Source organism: Chrysemys picta, chromosome 7 (assembly GCF_011386835.1).
Source record: "Chrysemys picta bellii isolate R12L10 chromosome 7, ASM1138683v2, whole genome shotgun sequence".
Taxonomy (NCBI): domain Eukaryota; kingdom Metazoa; phylum Chordata; order Testudines; family Emydidae; genus Chrysemys; species Chrysemys picta.
The window spans coordinates 93,729,153-93,748,816 of record NC_088797.1 but is presented as its reverse complement, the minus strand read 5'-3'; positions in this window follow the sequence as shown (position 1 = coordinate 93,748,816).

Below are 19,664 nucleotides of genomic sequence, written 5' to 3'. Positions count from 1 at the left end.
TAAACCAGAGGTGTTACTTGCATTGTCCTTGGGGGAAAAACAGAGGCCTCACTTCCATTTTGCTTTCCTTTATCTGATGCCTGTTCCTTCTTCCTCACTCACTTGGAGGCTTCGTGATGCTCTACACTGCAGTGATGCCATCAGGAAATACTAGTCCAGCCTTAAAAAAAATCAAAATAGTGTTTGTGGTCCCCACTTAGACTAACTTGCCTTCTTGTGGTCAATGGTTATTACATGTGTATATGATGCCCTATGGGGAAGGATAGGCCAATGATTCAGTGACTATGCCAATTTCTTGGTAGAAACCTTCCTTGCGGACGAGCTCCTGAGATTTGGTAGTAAGTGTGGAGTAGTTCTACTGCCTGGGGGAGAAGATCATTTCCCCCTGCTGCCCTGTATATCTTGTCTTCACACAGCCCAATTACTTCAAGTCAGGCGTGTCCCTTAATACCTCTATGCCTCAGTTGCTTTATTTGTAAAATGGAGATAATATAACTGCCTCTCTGCAGCATTCGGGGCTAATTTCATGAATGTCTATAGAATGCTCGAAGATGCCGAGCAGCGGACACTATATAAATGCAACACTACTTTCCTTTCAAAACAGCAAAAACACTTAGTTTGTAATTTGGAGGGTTCTTCCAGTAAACAACCTCAAAAGTTGCTGGAGCACAAGTCTTAATCTCTCTCTTCCTGTACCTCTCCTATAGCCAAACCAAGTTGTTGAACATTTTTCTCTAACTTCCTGCTTGAGGTCTTTTATGTTAAGTTCCAGCCCACATGAGAAGGGGTAATGGAAATCCAAGGGTTACATTAAACAAAATCATAACATGATTTCTAGAACCTAAACTTAGCAGGTTAACCTTCTGTTAAAAAGTTTCTCACCCCAAATGTGCTTTGCAGCACTTTGAGCATGGTCGAGATCCCATTTTCACTAATGTAATCAGGTAGTGTGATTTACTACTTAGGTGCAGGATGAAGGGGGTCTCATCTTTGCCTTCTGCCCCAAATCCATTCTCTGTAGCTGAGTCAAGATGGCCCTCTTCCTCTGCCCTACCCTTCCATAGTTATCCTCTGGTAAGTATCCTCCTGTTGTCTTTGTATGTGAATGAGCCCCCAGCCCCATACTGGTTTTGTTCATTTACAATGCTTAACTTGCATGCAGATAGACAAGTGAATATACATCCTTTTTCTGGCAGAAAACTGTCAATTCTGCCTTGATACGGACTTTAGGAACATATCTTTAGTATACATAACTCCTTACATAGCGTTTGTACGTACATTTCACAATATTAGTGACCATACTTTAAATAAAAGACTTCATAGTCTTTTTTGGTGAACCAGAATATACATATCAGTATCAGGATATTCTTGTAATGCCCTTGCCAGTTGGCATTGAGCTTTGTCTGATATTGTCTTACCAAAAAGTCAAGAGCTTTCCTATTCAATATCTTGCTCAGAGTGGGCTAAATTCTAGACAACTTAGTTCTTATCCAGATCCCAGACAAGATTGGACATTAGGAAAGCTGAGACTGCACTACATAAATCAGATGACGCAGAAAGAGGTTAACACAACACTACATTTCTCTAACAGCAGCCTTCCCTATTCAATGTACAGGAGATGGGATAGAATAGAACCCTGCAGCACTTCAGACAAGTGGAGAAAGAGCAATTGTCCAGCACAACCCTCTTCTCCTTCTCAGGGACCATGGAACCAGGTGGGTGCATTTCTTTTTATCCCAGTTAGTATGCAGCAATGACAACCATCACTCAGTGCCACAGTGTCCAAGGCAGTTGACACATCTGGTAGGTAAATCTTTTAGTTGTCCCAGGGGAAAGGCTAAGAACTGAATGGGCCAGGCAATTGAGTTACCTTCTCACCCATAGACATGATCACATCAGAAATTGTTTGAAGCACACTGGGTATGGTAAGTGCATGAAACTCGTAAGGTCACTGCCTGTGTCTGTATTTGACATGTGGATAATTAGGAATACATTTTCCATTAGTAGCAGGCTGGTATCTTTTATCACTACATGACTTCAGGGAATGCTGGGGGCGGTGAGGGTTGTCAGCACCTCTTACATTAGACTTGAAAGAAAAAAGAAGGCTTAAAGTAAACTCCAAGTGAAACTGCTGGGAAAAAATCACCAAATAATATTCACCCCGGGCCCAACTAAAGTACCAATACTGTAGCCCACGGTCCAGTGTGCTTCAACAGCAGCCCTGGGAACTACAGTTGTGGACTACAAACTGTGGCATGTTGGGAGAACTTCCTGGTTCTTGCCAGGATGTACTCGCTGCCCTTCCAGCAGGAGGTCTCAGCACTGACTGAGCTGGGAGCAGGTAGCAGGCAAGCGAAGGAGGAGGCTGCTGGACTGTAATCTTGTTCTACGTTCTCTACGGAATAAAGTCTTGGCCCTGGTGGTTTGTCTGAGTGGGTCTGGTTTGAGGTGAACACACACAACGCAGAGCACACAAAAGAGCCTCAGGCCCGGTTTCCCAGAGTTGTGTAAAAAGTTGCAAGGCAGGCTTCCCCTATCTTGAACAACTTCATACTGGGCCAGTGAACAGGAGAGGGGGGTACAAATAGTATAGGTGTGCTGGGGCTACTGGAGGGAAGAGGGAGCTCTCAGACAGGAGTCTGCCATAATGTAGCTCTCTGCACTCGGCGCATTGGGGTTGGCGTTAGCATTGCCAGCATTGCTGAATGCTCCAGAATGGACATGGAAGAATGGAGCTGGAGTATGTTGCAGTGCTACCTCCTCTGCACCAGATGGGGTGTTCAGAGTGACACTGTGAGTATGACACTTCTTCTCTAAAGGTTATGTAAGGACCATTAGCAAGCATGCTCCCCACAGCAAGCGCTGAAGCACTGGGGGAAACTCACCCCTGTTGTGTAGCCTCTTTGTGCCAGTATAGCAGCTTCAAATCAGCATAATGTCTCCATGGGGGAATACTCGCAGCATAAGGGCCTCCTTGGCAGGTGCAGGGTTGTCTTAGATAACTATACCTCGCCTTGCAGGAGCCTTTGGTATTCGCCGTGGCTGAACTGTTCTTATGCCTGGGCTAGTCCTAGCTGCAATTTAGAGTAGCCCTGAGGACTGCCCTAAACTGTCAGGACCCAAACACAGTGCCTCCCATCTCAGTCCCAGTACTGACCCAACAACTAATCCCTTCCCAACTATGCTTGTGTCTCCATTAGGAAACTGGCATGCGCTCTACCATTGCTTTGCTTTCAGGAGCCATAATCTCCCCAGAATTAGCTAAAATAGGATTAATTTTCGAAGTAGTGGGCAGGAATTTGGCTATGTGACTCTCACTGATTAAATCTCTGTACCACTTTGAAACTTACTCCATAATCTTTTGGCTGATTTACCAGACTCTTCTACGTATTCAGTTAATCAGCCTTTCGGTTATCTGTACTGATACATGCATTCAACAACAAACTCTTTAGCTAGAGCTTTATTTTTATCACTTTTGGCGGTTCCTGTAATTTTTTTTTAAACTAATTCAATTCACACTTTGTTCCCAAGGATATTTCTGTCCCTTGCTGGCATTCTAGTCTGATGGGTGACATGCCTGGATTTAATGAAGCTTAATGGACATTTAGGGCCTGTTAGAAGATGAAATATTTCTTTGCATTCTGTTCTTCATTTCCAATGATTAATGGTTCTATTAACCTTATCTCTGGACTATCAAAGCTGACTGACTTCAACATCTGATTATGCCTTTGTAACTCCTTAGGTTCAGTATAACCTGCTACTCAGGCCTGGTCTATGCTTACAAATTAAATCTGTGTAGCTACATCCCTCAGAGCTGTGAAAAATTTAATGCCCTGTGTGACCTAGGCCTTGCCTGCACTACAAAGTTAGGTTGATATAAATCGCTTGTGTCTACTTGTGCATGCATCTACATTCAAATTTTGTCTCCAGTGAGGCAGTGACACCACCACCCCAAACTGCATTGAGCCATGGCTGATGTACTGTGGTTGATTCAATGCAAGTGTAGACATTGCATGACCTATGTCGACACTAACAGTCCTCTATCAGTTGTCCCACAATACCCAAAAGTGACCACTTTGATCACAACTGTGAATATCACTATTGTTTGGGGTCTCACAGACTGGAAGCTGTGTCCCCACCCCTTAAAAGCCGTGAGTATTTCTGAAATGCCTTCTCCTGATTGCCCAGTTTGGCGAGCACACTTAGCATAGGGTTGCCAATTTTGGTTGAACGTATGCCTGGAGATTTAATCATATGACATAATCTTTAATTAAAGATTAATCTGTAATTCCTGGAGTCTCCAGGCCAATCATGGAGGGTTGGCAACCCTAATTTAGCAGTACTGCCCATCTGACTGTGCAGGCTACATGCTGGAGATGTGCTCCTGCCTGGACTAGTCAGATGATATTGGATCTCTTGGGCCTGTGGGGAGAAGAGGCTGTGCAGGCACAGCTATGGAGCAATCATAGAAACATGAACATCAACGAGCATATTGCACGGGGGATGCAGCCAAAGAAGTATGACAAGGATCAGCAGAAATGCACTGGGAAAACAAAGGAACTGTAGCAGGCATACCACAAACCCAGGGAGGCCAACAACAGATCTGGTGCACTGAACCACAGATCTGCTGCTCTTCCAAGTTGCATGTCAAACTTGGCAGAGATCCAACCAGCACCCCACAGACCACTGTGGATATTTCAGTGGAGCCTGAGACAGAGACCTCTGCTGTGAGGAGCAAGGAGGAGGGACATATGGTGGTGATTGGGGTGGGGAAGTCCAGCTATGCTGTGGGGCAGAGTCTTTTTGGGGCTCCTCTGCAGTCTAGCCACTCCCGCCAGTGAGCATGGATGAGCCCAATCCAGAGAAGGAACCAGCATGTGCATACACTATCCCTTAAAATGATTAAATGTGAAGATGGTGTCCTGTCCACCTCCAAGTTAACAAGACACAAATATCTGAGAAGAGGTAGTTATCTGGTTTTCATTCCCCTGTAGAATTTGTTTACACTTACGGGAGATAATGCTGCCTGTTTCTTCTTCATAATGTCACCTGAAAGTGAGAATAGGCATTCAAATGTCAGGTTTGTAGTTGATGTTGCAAGGCATTTACATGATAGATATGCTAAACATTCATATGCCCCTTCATGCTTCACCCACCATTCCAGAGGACATGATTCCATGCTGATGTTTGTTTTTAAAAAAAGTGTTAATTAAATTTGACTGAACTCCTTGGGGGAAGACTAGTATGTCTCCTGCTCTGTGGTTTTACCCACATTCTGCCATATATTTCATGTTATGGCAATCTCAGATGACAATACAGCTCAAGTCTTTCTGGGGCAGAGTAGAGCTTCTTTCCATGAGGAGCTGGGTGAGTCCAGTTGGGAGGAGAGAGCTAGAGGAGAGGAGGATGGGAAGTCCCTTCTCTCTGAGAAGCAGCCTGTAAGAAAGCTGAGAATAGTAGATAGCCAGCTCCCAGGGAGAGGTGGAAGACTGACTGGAAAAGGGGGGGCAGCCAAGCTGCAGCCTGCCTGAAACTGTGAGTGAGGGGTGGAGCATGCCATCCCCTGGACAGTGGGGGTTGTTGGAGGTACAAGAGCCTGGGATGAGGCATGGAGGAAAGACTCCAGCAGTTGAGGTGCACCTGTGAGGAAGAGGCGGCCAGTCAGACCTAGCTGGGCTGATGGTCTGGCTTTGGTCAAGTTCATGCCAGCAGCCAGAGGAGGGTAAAAGAAGGTGGGGGAAAGTGAGGCAAAAAGTGCTGCAATGAACTCAGAGGCTGGTGCTCCCCTAAGCTCCCCTCCTGAAATCTGTCAGAATCTGGCCCTTAATGATAGTTATGTAGGGTACTATATACTAATATCTATTAACTGCCAGATTCCAGTAGCCCCTCATTGCCAGCACATACACTGGTCATCTTCATCTATTTATGGAACTAGATTTTAATTATTTGTAGTTTGCCACACAATTTTGCAGAAATTGCAGTCTGTGGCCATATAATGAACTTTTGTAAAATGGCTTAGTTTAAATGTCGTCTTGCTACTTAACATATCAAAAGAAGTAACTCTTTGTGGAAAGTATAGCTTATTACAATGGCTGTTCAGTAGTATTAACATGCCAATTGCATCCTTTTTAGACATTTAACAGAAAATGTCTAGTCACACAGCAAAGACCTTTTTATGATCACTTGGTATGTTAGGATTAATTGTCCCCTCTTGCTAGCTGGTGCAAGAGCAAAAATAGCCTGATTCAGCTAATAAGTGTGACACTTTCCTATGAAACATTTTTTCAAAGAGTGTCTATTCTGGGGAAATCATGAGGTTAGAATGAGATTGAAATAAAAGATGAGCCAGAAAACCTATGGTATAACTATAAAATATTGCCTCTCCATTGCTACAGTTGCAATTAGCTCCAATTATAAAGTTCTATTTTTAGCTTCCCTATAACTTTGGCCTGAGCCTTCCCAGATATGCTCTGAAGGCAAGGGAGAAAGTTTCTGCAAAATATGAAGATAAATTGTCAAACACTGAGTTACAAGTCACTAATGCTAGGGTAACTTGGCATTTTGACACATGCCTAACATTCATCACCCTCTAACTCAAAAATGACCTTCAAATTTTTCATATCATTAAATCCCATTGAAAGATCATGCAAGGGTTATTTAAAAGTAAATTTGTTGTGTTTAAGCAAAGATATTGGTTCTCTTGTTTTGAATAGTTTTAAAGCCAGTAATATTCCCTTTGATGTCAATGGAGGATTTTTGTCATTGATTTTTAAGTGGAAGCAGGATTAAGGATTCACTTCATGTGAGCATTTTGCCTTGGATTGGCTGGCTGCAATTTAGCAATAATATAAAGGTCTTTCTGTTTCTGACAACTATCAGAAATCTACCAGGGACTAATGCACCAAGCTTCCCTCCAGAACTGTTTATTTCCTTATGATATCATTATAAGGTGGGCTGTGATGCATCTGATGAAGTGGGCTGTAGCCCATGAAAGCTTATGCTCAAATAAATTTGTTAGTTTCCAAGGTGCCACAAGTACTCCTGTTCCTTTTGCGGATACAGACTAACACAGCTGCTACTCTGAAACCTGTGATCCACCTTGTGGTTCTAAAAATGAAAAATAAAAATACTTTTTTTTAAAATGTGCTCTGAAAGCTTTGAATACATTGAGTAGGATTTTAAATGAATCTCCCGTTTGAAAATTTTGTGATGTTCCCACCGTTTTCTTTCCCTCTATTTTTCCTAATACAATTACTCTACACCACAACATTTGAAACACTGAAGATACTGATGTTGGTTCATGCAAGATGTGGTGTGTTGCAGTGCAGGCAGAAACAAGATGCCCACAACGATGTGGGTGATTTCAGCCAGGCCAAGTGCTTTATTAAAGCTAGTCAGCACTACTTCCAGGTTTAGTGAGATATACTGTTAGCTCTTTCAATGCTTTACAGCACAACAGTCAGTTTTCAAAGGCAGGAATGGTAATATATTTCAGAAATTGCCTTGTCAAAGTCAATTGAGGACAAAAATCATGGTGATGGAATATCTTAATTGTCATCTTCCAAACTAAGTGAGGTTCTTCCAGAAGAGAGAGAACTCTAGGTTGTACTAAAACTACTACTCCTTTTCGTACGTTCTTCATGAGCAAGGGTGAATTAAACTGTTCCTCATTGCTCCATCTGGAAAATGAACCTGTATTAACTGATGCCAAAGATAAAGGCATTTGTAGCCGAGCTTGGAACGTTAGTATGACATCCAGGAGCGCCGCCAGCTTTTCTGCCGCCCTAGGACGGCAGAAGGTCCCACCCCGAAATGCTGCCCCCCCACAGAGGTGGCGGAAGGTCCCACCGCCGAAATACCACCGGGGTCACCGCCCCCCAAATTGTAGTGCCCTAAGTGACCGCCTAGGTCGCCTAATGGGTTGCGCCCGCCCTGATGACATCCTGTGCACTAGACTACTATGGCTTATATAAAAAAATTTCAGGTCTCTGTAATTGGTTAACTATACTATAAAATGGGCTAATCTGCTTAACCAACTTCAGAGTTGTTGGAGATTGACAGATGAAACATTGAGCCACATTTTTCAGAGGAGCTAAGGCACCGAGAAATTCAGTGACTCAGCTGTTAGGATCTGTGACCTAGTACGTTAGGAATTGACTGTAGAAACATTAGACCTGATTACTGGTACTTTGTCAGCAATTTTTCCAGTTCTTGGGCTAATGGTAGGCTGTGCCTTTATGCATGGCTCATTACCTATGTAATGAGCCATGTCCGGTGTCCGGGCTCAGTAGAAGACACTATTGACTAGCCCTGCTCATTACATTAGAGACTCTTCCAATCCATTTATCAAAAAAGTAAAAGGAAAGGGGGAAAAAAACCACCAAAACCTATTTCTTCACTTATCTACACAAGACAAAATACGAAATGTGCTTAAAATAAGGAAAATTCCAAAACCAAAAACCTCAATTAAAAAACTGAATGTTGCCAAATGACAAATGCATTATTTTATAAAACCCAAGCACTCTAAAAGCAAGAAGTATAACACTGAGCATAGAGTAAACACTTTGTTCTTTTTAGGTATAGATAATACAACCTTAACTCTGACCCAAAATAAATACCCTTTCATCTAATTCAAAATATAAAACAACACAAAGTCCTACTGGGGAAAAAAAAAACCTGTGTGGAGGTTCACATAACCCAGAGTGGTGGCAGGTGAAGTGTATGCTCCTGACCTAGACCAGAAGTTTTCACCAGGATAGCTTTAAACCTTGCTATTCTTCCCAAATCAACAACCTGGCAGCCTCTTAGAACCAGGCTTGTAGGAAGGAAAATGGTAAAATTGTTGACTTTCCACCCTTGCCTTTTTTTTTTTAAATTAAGATTTCCCAGACTCCTCCAATACAGAACTGGCTCTTCATAACCTGGCCAGGACCCAGTCAGAGAGCAGAGGCTAGCCTGGGGAAACCCAAAAGCTACAATGCAGAAAACCCTGCAGAAAATACAAAAGGGTACAAGCATTCTTGCAGAGTAGTTGACTTCTGTGCATAAAATTAAACCGGCCCAGAGGACTTCCAAGAGACTCTGAGGCAGAGTGCTGGATCAGGGACCAATAAGGACAAAGAAGCTACACATCAGGCTCAAGTTGGCAAAAATGAGCCTGAGAAAACTGGAAGATCTGGAATAGAGTAAGATGAAATGTGACGCTAGTAGATCTTCCTGGAAGGAAGATGTTTGTAACAGGATGACTGTCCCCTCTTAGCAAGTGGGATCCAGTGTACCAGGGCTGATTACCTGTGCTCAATAGAGCTTAAGGCAGTGGTGGGCAACCTGCAGTCCATCAGGGTAATCTGCGGGCCGCAAGACATTTTGCTGACGTTGACTGTCTGCAGGCACGGCCCTCAGTGGCTGTGGTTTGCCGTTTCCAGCCAATGGGAGCTGCAGTAAGCAGTGGGCTGCAGGGACGTGCTGGCCGCCGCCTCCTGCAGCTCCCATTGGCTGGGAACAGCGAACTGTGGCCACTGGGAACTGCACGGGGCCGTGCCTATGGATGGTCAACATCAGCAAAATGTCTTGCGGCCTGCAGTCAGATAACTCTGATGGGCCGCATGTGGCCTGCAGGTTGCCCACCACTGGCTTAAGGGAAGGCACCTGGACCTTAAACAAGGGAAACAGCTGAAGGCTGTTGGCAGATAGCTGCAGACAAAGCCAGGTTCCTGCAAAGCTCTGAGCTAGAGGAGACGAAGCACCAGTGAGGCAGGTCTGTGGGAAAAGGCCAAACTCCAGGTAAGAGGTGCTGGGAAAGCAGGAAGATAAACCTCCCCTAAGGGAGGACAGGCTGTACCCAGCTTGCAACTGGGGTGAAGATACCATAAGGCTTTTTTTTTTTTTTTGAAAGGCTTAGTGCAGGACTTCACAAGTTGGACCCTAGAACGGAAATGTTTTGAAATATCTCAACTGTGAAGGCAAGACTGAGGCAGGCTTCAGCAGAGTCACACTTGGTGAGAAGGGGGCACTACAGAGCAGGCATGCCCTTAGACTGTGATTTTGTTTATAAATAGCTTTTAAAGGCAACTATTTGTAGCAGCGAATTCTGAGAATGGTTGAATTACAGTTCACTACAGCCCTATACCATAGCCCCTTGCTGATGAGCCACCATGACTAATGATAAAATGACTGAAATTTCAAGATGAGGACGTGGTTTAAAATTAAATAAAGAAGTGACCTCTAATTTACAGGGAGAAAAGTAAGATTCTTACTTGCCATCTATGTGGCCACTTGGAGGAGAAGGATGCAGTTTATTCCATTAGAATGACTGAGACAAGGGATTGGCCTTTGCCTTAAGACTTTTTGAAAGACTCAGTCTTATTATATACAGGATTCAAATTAAATTTAATCAGAATCCTACAACAAGTTAAACTTTCTTGGTTCTTGTATAAAATCAATATGGATGTGAATAATGAATCTGAGCCCAGTGGATTTCTGCCGCAGAGAACCTAGGAGAGATTGATCATACACTTTTTGCACATCCTAAAGTCAATTTAAAAAAAAAAGGAATATCCTAATGCAACAATTTTCCTAACATGTTGCAAGTTTATAACTGATATTTTTTGGTATGACAGGGTACGTTAATTAGAAGAGGAGGGCAAACTTGTTCCTCTCCCTTTAACAGCTATACAGACTGAATACCCTACAATAAGACCTTGATAAAGCTGATCCTAATGGCTAGTATTAAAATGTTGAATAATATCTTGGTTTTAACAACACTATATAGGATCATAAAACATTTTGAGGAAAAGTATACAAATTGATATTTCCCCTGCTATATTATCAAACTACTGGCATCATTTGAGAAACTAAAAGCTACTAATTTGAAGTTTGAGGCATGAAGCTGATGACATTACCATAACTTGTCCTAATCCCAACTCTCTGAAGCAAGAAAGTCTTGAGGTCTCTCTTCTTGAAACAGCTCCTGTGTGGCATTTGACTCGGTTTTTAACCCAGCATTGTGCAATTTTTAGTGGGAATGACTGAGGTGTCCTTGAATTGCACTAAGAAGTGTAATTATGTATGCTAAAAGTGTTTCCAAGAGAGGAAAAAATAGAGCTAATAGATACATTTTCAATTGTAAATATAAACTGTTTATTGGCCACAAATGCAGCAGTGTGACAACTGTTATTAGATTTCCCCTTTTAATACTTCAAAAGGTGGAAGATGGATAATAATTTTAAAAGTAGAAGACAGACAGCCTTGCTATGTCAATCTCTTTGTGTCTTCCATTTTTATGTGGAACTGCTTCTGGCAGACTGAGCATGAGGTGCTCAGCAGACAATGGGTTTTTGTTATTCATTTTAAGCATCGCTCTAGAACTTTTGTTTTTTTGTTATCTGCTATATGGCTCTTCTTTTAACAGGCCTTCTTACACTTTTTAATGTCTCACGAAAACCTCCTCTTCTATTCGTGGTCATGAGGACCATCACACAGGCCAACTCTTATCAGTTGTGATCCTATAACATCCCTGTGACTACTACAACAATTTTTTACATAGTTAAAAATGAGTTTCCCAGTATCATTTTTCTCTTTAGCGTGGCAAGTCTCTGGCCTTCTTGGAAAAGTTAATTACACTTTCTTCCTTTGCTCTTTGCATCTCCCAGCCCCACCTCTCTGTTCTGCTCCTTCCAGATGGAAATAAGTGGCAGAATCATGGCACCAGCCAGCAGCCCATGGACTGCACCTGGGAAACTATTGTATTAGGATACTTCAACACTACTAAGGGTTTTTTCCGTCACTGTAGTAGATTCACTCCCTCAGGAGACAATAGTTAGGTTGCTGGAAGAATACTTCTGTTGACTTCATTGTGTTTTACAGAGAGGGTTAGGTCAACCTAACTACCTGGGATAGGGCGTGACATCCTGCACAGCCCTGAGAGATGAGGTAGATGGGCCTAAGTTTTAGATGTAGAGCAAGCTGTGGATTCACAGTACCTTAACTGAATATATTGACATACTATTAATTTCCTCTGATCATTGCCTTGGAGCTGCAAGACACGGGAGAATTTAACAGCCTGTCTGCTAACTTTAATTTTATGCTTTGCACGCCTCTCTTGCCCTGCCCCAGGTGTAAATTGTTAGTATTGAGTCAATTCCTGAGTATCATGCTTAGGCCTGTCCTTCACATGAAGGCAAACCACCAAGCTGGCCACAAGTTGTTATTATTAGAGATTACAACCCCGATTGGAGGCTGCAGCCGCCAAGCTCTGGGAAAGGAGCAAGATGGCTTTATACCCTTTGCAGACTCCTAATTTCTGGAGATATTCTCCGCCCTCTCCCCTCCCCCACAAGCGAGAGTTTACAGCAGTTGTGGGCAAGCTGTGGCCTGCATGCGGCTCATCAGGATAATCTGGCTGCCGCTTCCCACAGCTCCCATTGGCCAGGAAAGGTGAACTGCAGACAGTCAACATCAGCAAAATGTCTCATGGCCCACAATCGGATTACCCCGCTGCATGCGGGCCGCGGGTTGCCACCACTGGCTTATGGGGTGCTCTTACTTAGAGGTGCTCACCCCTGTGATATTAGAGGCTATGCTGTTAAGGGCTGAGTTTCCCAGAAGAGACTGGACAGGGCACTGTAAAGCTTGTGTTATGTGTCATAGATTCAGGGTAAACTGTACCTTTGACCTTCCCCCTCCCAGCAACTCTTCTTTGAATTCACTCACTTAAGGTATCAGGCTGCCATTGGTCTCTCCCTCCAGCCTGGGGCTTCAGGCTTGCAGTCCCTCTGCATCTCACTGTGACTTCCCCAGCAGATCTGATCAGAGTCTAGCATCTGTGATTAAACTTTCTCAAGGGGCTATAACAGCATACAGCAGCATAGGTGCTGGAACTAAGGGTACTGCTACACTCCCTGGCTTGAAGTAGTAATAGCAACCAATATATGGTTTCTATCTTCAGCACAAAGAAGAACAGGAGGACTTGTGGCACCTTAGAGACTAACAAATTTATTAGAGCATAAGCTTTCGTGGACTACAGCCCACTTCTTCGGATGCATATAGAATGGAACATATATTGAGGAGATATATATACACACATACAGAGAGCATAAACAGGTGGGAGTTGCCTTACCACCTCTGAGAGGCCAATTAATTAAGAGAAAAAAAACTTTTGAAGTGATAATCAAGCTAGCCCAGTACAGACAGACAGTTAGATAACAAGTGTGAGAATACTTACAAGGGGAGATAGATTCAATGTTTGGAATGGCTTAGCCATTCCCAGTCCTTATTCAAACCGGAGTTGATTGTGTCTAGTTTGCATATCAATTCTAGCTCAGCAGTTTCTCGTTGGAGTCTGTTTTTGAAGTTTTTCTGTTGTAATATAGCCACCCGCAGGTCTGTCACTGAATGACCAGACAGGTTAAAGTGTTCTCCCACTGGTTTTTGAGTATTTTGATTCCTGATGTCAGATTTGTGTCCATTAATTCTTTTGCGTAGAGACTGTCCGGTTTGGCCAATGTACATGGCAGAGGGGCATTGTACATTGCCATGTACATTGGCCAAACCGGACAGTCTCTACGCAAAAGAATTAATGGACACAAATCTGACATCAGGAATCAAAATACTCAAAAACCAGTGGGAGAACACTTTAACCTGTCTGGTCATTCAGTGACAGACCTGCGGGTGGCTATATTACAACAGAAAAACTTCAAAAACAGACTCCAACGAGAAACTGCTGAGCTAGAATTGATATGCAAACTAGACACAATCAACTCCGGTTTGAATAAGGACTGGGAATGGCTAAGCCATTACAAACATTGAATCTATCTCCCCTTGTAAGTATTCTCACACTTGTTATCTAACTGTCTGTCTGTACTGGGCTAGCTTGATTATCACTTCAAAAGTTTTTTTTCTCTTAATTAATTGGCCTCTCAGAGGTGGTAAGACAACTCCCACCTGTTTATGCTCTCTGTATGTGTGTATATATATCTCCTCAATATATGTTCCATTCTATATGCATCCGAAGAAGTGGGCTGTAGTCCACGAAAGCTTATGCTCTAATAAATTTGTTAGTCTCTAAGGTGCCACAAGTCCTCCTGTTCTTCTTTTTGCGGATACAGACTAACACGGCTGCTACTCTGATATCTTCAGCACCCCCACTATAAAAACTGTTCCAGCACCACTGTACAAGTTACCAACCAAGCTTCATGAAACAGGATACATTTATTCTGAGGGTAAAAGCTCTACAGAGAAAACACATTAAAAACAATAAAATAACCTATACACATACTAAAAAATTAAGAGGTCAACCACTAGGCTTATGGGGTCATAGTAGGCCACGGTGTTTCCTACCATGAACAGTTGGCCCTGTCAGTTTGCTGGATCAGAGGGAATGCTCTGTCAGCTGAATTCAGCCCTTTTATACCAAAAGTCCTTTTGATGTTTGTTGGTCTCTGTTAACCCAATTTGAACTAGTAAAGGGCAACCTCCCTAGGGGCTGGTACTTCTCGGGGGAAGGGGGGTTATATCCTGAGTGATTCACCTTAATCATCAGTTTTAGTTACTGAAGGAACTCTGGTAACCTTCCCACCCTGGAGTTGCATACAATCCCAGGCCCACCATGATTCATAAATCACTTATAAACTTAATACAGTATGATACCCTGTATGGTATGTAGTTGCAATCTGTTACAATATGCACAGGTAGTTGGAACCAAACACTGAATAAACCAAAGCTCTTGAAAGCATCTTGAGCACTGAGGGTTATGAACACTGAACACCACAGCCCTGGAGACTTATGGGTCATTGCAGCTGTGTGGAATAGCTGGAACATAATGTTCTCTAGTCACACCTATTACAATAAATAGCTTCCTTCTAGGGGGCACTACAGTATGACAATGGAACTTTAAAAAATCTACTTTTGGGGAGTATGTGGAGAAATGCTTGAAAGAACACAGTATACGTGGAGGAAGGAATAAAGCTGGAATATTGAAGTGTCCTGGCTTTCTCTCCTCTAATGCATGAGCACTGAACAGCTGGCAGAAGTGAGCTGACTCCTGCACGTACATGAAATCAAATTAAGAATATTGGGGAGGGGGCAATCCCAGAACAAAAGAAAAACCAGAGAAAATCATGCCAGAATAAAAGATCCTCATGGGCATCTGCTCAGGAGCTGGAATGTGTTTTAGCCATTGCACGTTCCTTAGATCAGAATGCGAAAACTTCCCAAATGCAAAGGCTCTGGATAAAAAGAAAAGAGCAGTGAATGTAATGGGATAGTCTATCCCTTCTAGGGCCAAGGGGCCAGTGCCAGCCAGTCATGTTTAGAGGCAGAGCCTAGTTCAAACAAGATAGGATTATGAGATGTACTCCGGGAAGGGGTCAGGTGATTGCTATAAAAGGCTCAGTTGATGAGCTGTAAGAAGCACTGTGGCTTCTGTGGCAGGTGCCAGAGTAGAGGCAGGGGAGGGGCAAGGGGAAAGGCCTCCACAGAAGACCTTGGTTCAGAGGAAAAGCTTAGCTTTATGTGTGGAACATAAACTGGAGCTGTGCCTGGAAGGAAGAACCTGAATAAACCTTGGGTCGTCTGGTATGAGTCCTTCCTTGGCTGGAAGAGACAGGTCAGCAGTTCACAAGCAGCCACACTAAAAGCTGTAAAGCGTGAAAGCTGCCACATGATCTATTAGCACCTGGGTATGTCAGCAGCACAGGGGGAGAATCCATGTAAAATTCCATAAATGTGTCATACACAATATCTTTTCAACAACTGAAATTAAGAATCTAGAGAAATAATAGATCAAGATCTTGCCAGTCACAAATGGATGACTTATGCAATTATCAAATATTAAAATGCATGATAGACTAGTAATAGAGATGAGAAATACAGAAAGACAAAGCATTAACCCAGCCAGCTACGTGCCATGTGATGGGGATGACAACCCCTTTCAGTCCTGTGTGGGGTGGTGAAAGTGACCAGGTAAGCCAATTAACTCCACTGGGTGCATGCCACGAATTAGAAGTAGGCTCAGCTGGGCAGGAACAAGTGGGGCCAGTATAAAGCCTAGGAGAGGTGAGCAGCAAGGGGGCTTCTGGGGATGGCTGTAGGAAAGCAGGTAACAGTTACTTTCTGGGAAGGTTTTTTTTTGATGCTGGTACACCCAAAGAGAGAAGGGGAACCAGGTGTGGTAGGAAGCAGTCAAGGGAAGGAGCAGTGAGGGTTAGGAGGAAAGCCCAGAACTGCTGAGCTGAGGGTTCCTGGACTGGAACCCAGAGCAGAGGGTGGGCCCAGGTTCCCCTACCAGCTACTGAAGGAATGGCACTAAGGCAGTGGAAGGGAAGACTGCCTAGAACTGCTAGGGAGAAGGGAATTTGTTACTGTGGAAGAGGGGAACGCTGAGTGACTCACCTGCAGGGCTGAGTCACGAAGAGGATGCTGTGGTTCCAGGGATGACAGAAGAGCTGCAGACCTGTGAAAGAGACAGAACGATGGCATGGAAGAGGGCATTGACCACAAGAGCTAATTCCCAGAATGACCAGAAGGAGGTGCCAGACCAGTGGTGAGTGGTGCTCCCTATGACATGCCAGTTTCAAGGCAGAAGCTAGAAAGAATCTGAGAACAAACTATATAAGACAAAGATTTAGAAGTGCTCACATCAATTTTTCTGTCAGGATGGCCAGACACCAGGGGAGAAACCCCACCTGCCTCCCAAGGAATCCTGGAACTATAGAGAGGAACTGAGTGTTCAAAATAGCATCATATATATAAGGCAATAGAATCATAATACTGAGATCACTGAGAACAAATTCTCTCAAGAATACATCAAGAGCCATTCTGGAATAGAAGCATGTCTCCTATCTCCTTGGCTGGTCATGTCTGGCCAGCATATTAAAGAAATGGACAGAATCCCTACTCATTTTGAATAGAGCGCACAGACCCCAAGTTTGTCCTTCCTGGGGTTTGGTTTTCCTTTGTTCATTCAGAGGTACAACACAGCATAAACCACATGAGATTGCCACTGCCTAAGTTTTCCCTTCACAACCTGCTCTGTACTAGCTCATTCTGTGCAAAAACAAGTTCCTTCCCATCTTTATATCCTGTTAAGAGGTAATCACATCTACCTACCAAGGTAACTGAGCATACTTGGCCTGAATTTTGATTCACATTAACCTGGGATAACTCAACAGAAGAGCCTTGCATTCTTAGTGGGGGGGCCGTAAACGTCTTCCACCCTGTAAGAGTATATAAAAAATGTTGAATGTTCATATATAGTGGTATACTTGCATTTTTAAAAACAAACTTGAAAATAACTTGCATTTGTATTTTCACTAGTAAATGCAATTGATTGTAATAAACTTTGAAAAAAAATATTAATTACAAAAAGAAAGCTTTACCTCTGAGCTTAGTAGTATGGTAGTAGTTTTAATTTTTCTTACACCCTTACTATAATTACCAGTTCTCTTGCCTGTGCTGTTCCATGGTCAGCTAGAGCCCCATCCTGCATACTGATCTGTATGGATAAACATTTGCACCTCATTGTCGTCAGTGGGGATCTATGCAAGTGCGATGGTTAGGCTGTGTGTGTGTCAGTGGGAATTGAGAGGGTACATCAACTCGCAGAACTGAGCCCTTATGCATCTAACATAAAGTAATTAGGAGGTCTTGCATGGAAAAATGCTTGTCATTACGACAGGTTTCAGAGTAGCAGCCGTGTTAGTCTGTATCCGCAAAAAGAAGAACAGGAGTACTTGTGGCACCTTAGAGACTAACAAATAGCGTTTCTGACTTTGTAATTAAAACTCTTATGCTAATACAGCCTTACTGATTTAAAAACCACACCTAGTTTACTTCTAATGATGCTGAATCACTCAGTATGAGACTTGCATTCCTAAGTGCTTTGTACATCCTATCATTTAGGTCTGTATTTATGTACACATTGAATATGCATGATTCCATTATCCTTATGAAAATTAGATCCACAGAAGGGTTGGGGTTTTTTACCCCTTATCTTTTAAACAAATCCATTTATAATAATGATAGGTCAGAGCTATTTACAACCTTGTATAAGACAATTAAATGGCTAATAGGAGACTAGTACTATTGGAGGCCCTATGAAAGATGCATATGGAAAGTCTCTTTAGTACAGAAGAATAACTAAGAAAAGATGGGCAGAACATTTTCAGGCTTTTTTTTAAATAAACCAAGTCCAAGTGAACTATCAGAAATACATGATGAAGACCAATCACCAGAGCTTGATATTGACTTAGACATTAAATGGAAGAAGTTAGAAAAGCCATCAGTAAACTTAAAAATCAGAAAACAACTGGAGAGGATAACATTAGTGGAGAGATGATTAAAGCAAGTGACAAAACAGCCTCTCTTCTCTCTTCCCTCCCCCCGCCCAACATTCCTTGGACTTTTGGATAGAATATGGAGTGAAGAAAACAACCCAACCCAGTGAAAGAGAAGCCTTGCTAACTAATAACTGGAGAGGAATCACATTTATCTCAATGCCTGGGAAAACCGTGTGCAATTTCAGCCTGGAACATATCAAGAAACAGAGCTCTTGCTCAGAGAGGAACACACAGGTTTTAGGCCACTGAGATCATGTACACGCCATATTGTTTTGTCAGACATATTATAAAACATGAAAACATGAAAAAGCAAGAACCTCTTGAGATAAATTTCATAATTTCCAGAAGGCTTTTGACAGCATACACAAAGACAATCTTTGGAAAATTATGGCATACAATGGAATACCAACAAAAATGATGAGAATCATCAAGGATCTAAATGATAATGCCAAATGTGCAGTCAGAGATGTGGACGACATGAGTCAATGCTTTTCAGTGACAACTGGAGTAAGAAAAGGGTGTATTATAGCCCCACTATTGTTTGTTTGAACTGGTCATTGACTGTCATGAGGAAAGTAACCACAGAATGCAACCAAGACATTTTATGGACAAATGGTAAAGCGCAGTTAGAGGACCTTGTTTTTGCTGATGACATTGGCCTGCTTAGTTCATCATCTTGCTTAGTGGAAGAAAAAGAGTCTGCTTTTGGCAGACTCGGCAAAACAAGTTGGTTTGTTCTCAACAAGTGGAAAATGGGGGCAACATGCTAGATGTCCAGCAACAAATATCAGAAGTAGCAAACAACTTTCATAAATTCAAAAAGATTTGGAAAAATAGCATGGTTAGCAATGACACAAAAATCTGAATTATGAACACTGCCCTCATGTCTGTCCTCCTTCATGGAGCAGTGTAATGGAAATCTACAATGGAATGTGATAAAGTTAGTTCACTGGAATGAGTTTCTCACAACATCAGAAACTCTAGGTAGAACAACCCAATCTGAAGCCTCAAACGGGTAAAAAGACATATTTAGGATATGCTGTGAGGATGCCAGCAACATGACCTTCACATCGTGTTAATATGAATACCACCTGGAAAGAGGGTAACTTAAAGGAACATTATGCAGAAGAATACAGAAAGAAATCCATTAATATGACACTCAGAAGCCCCAATAGACCAGCCCAAGACTGAAATAAATAGTGGACACTGGTGGATGCCCTATGCATTTTAGGGTATGGGAAGATGATAAAGAAGGAGAGGTACCGGGCAATACTCTATAGTTGTATAGCTATGCCATACTTTTACTTTTTAAATTAGCTATGTGACTAT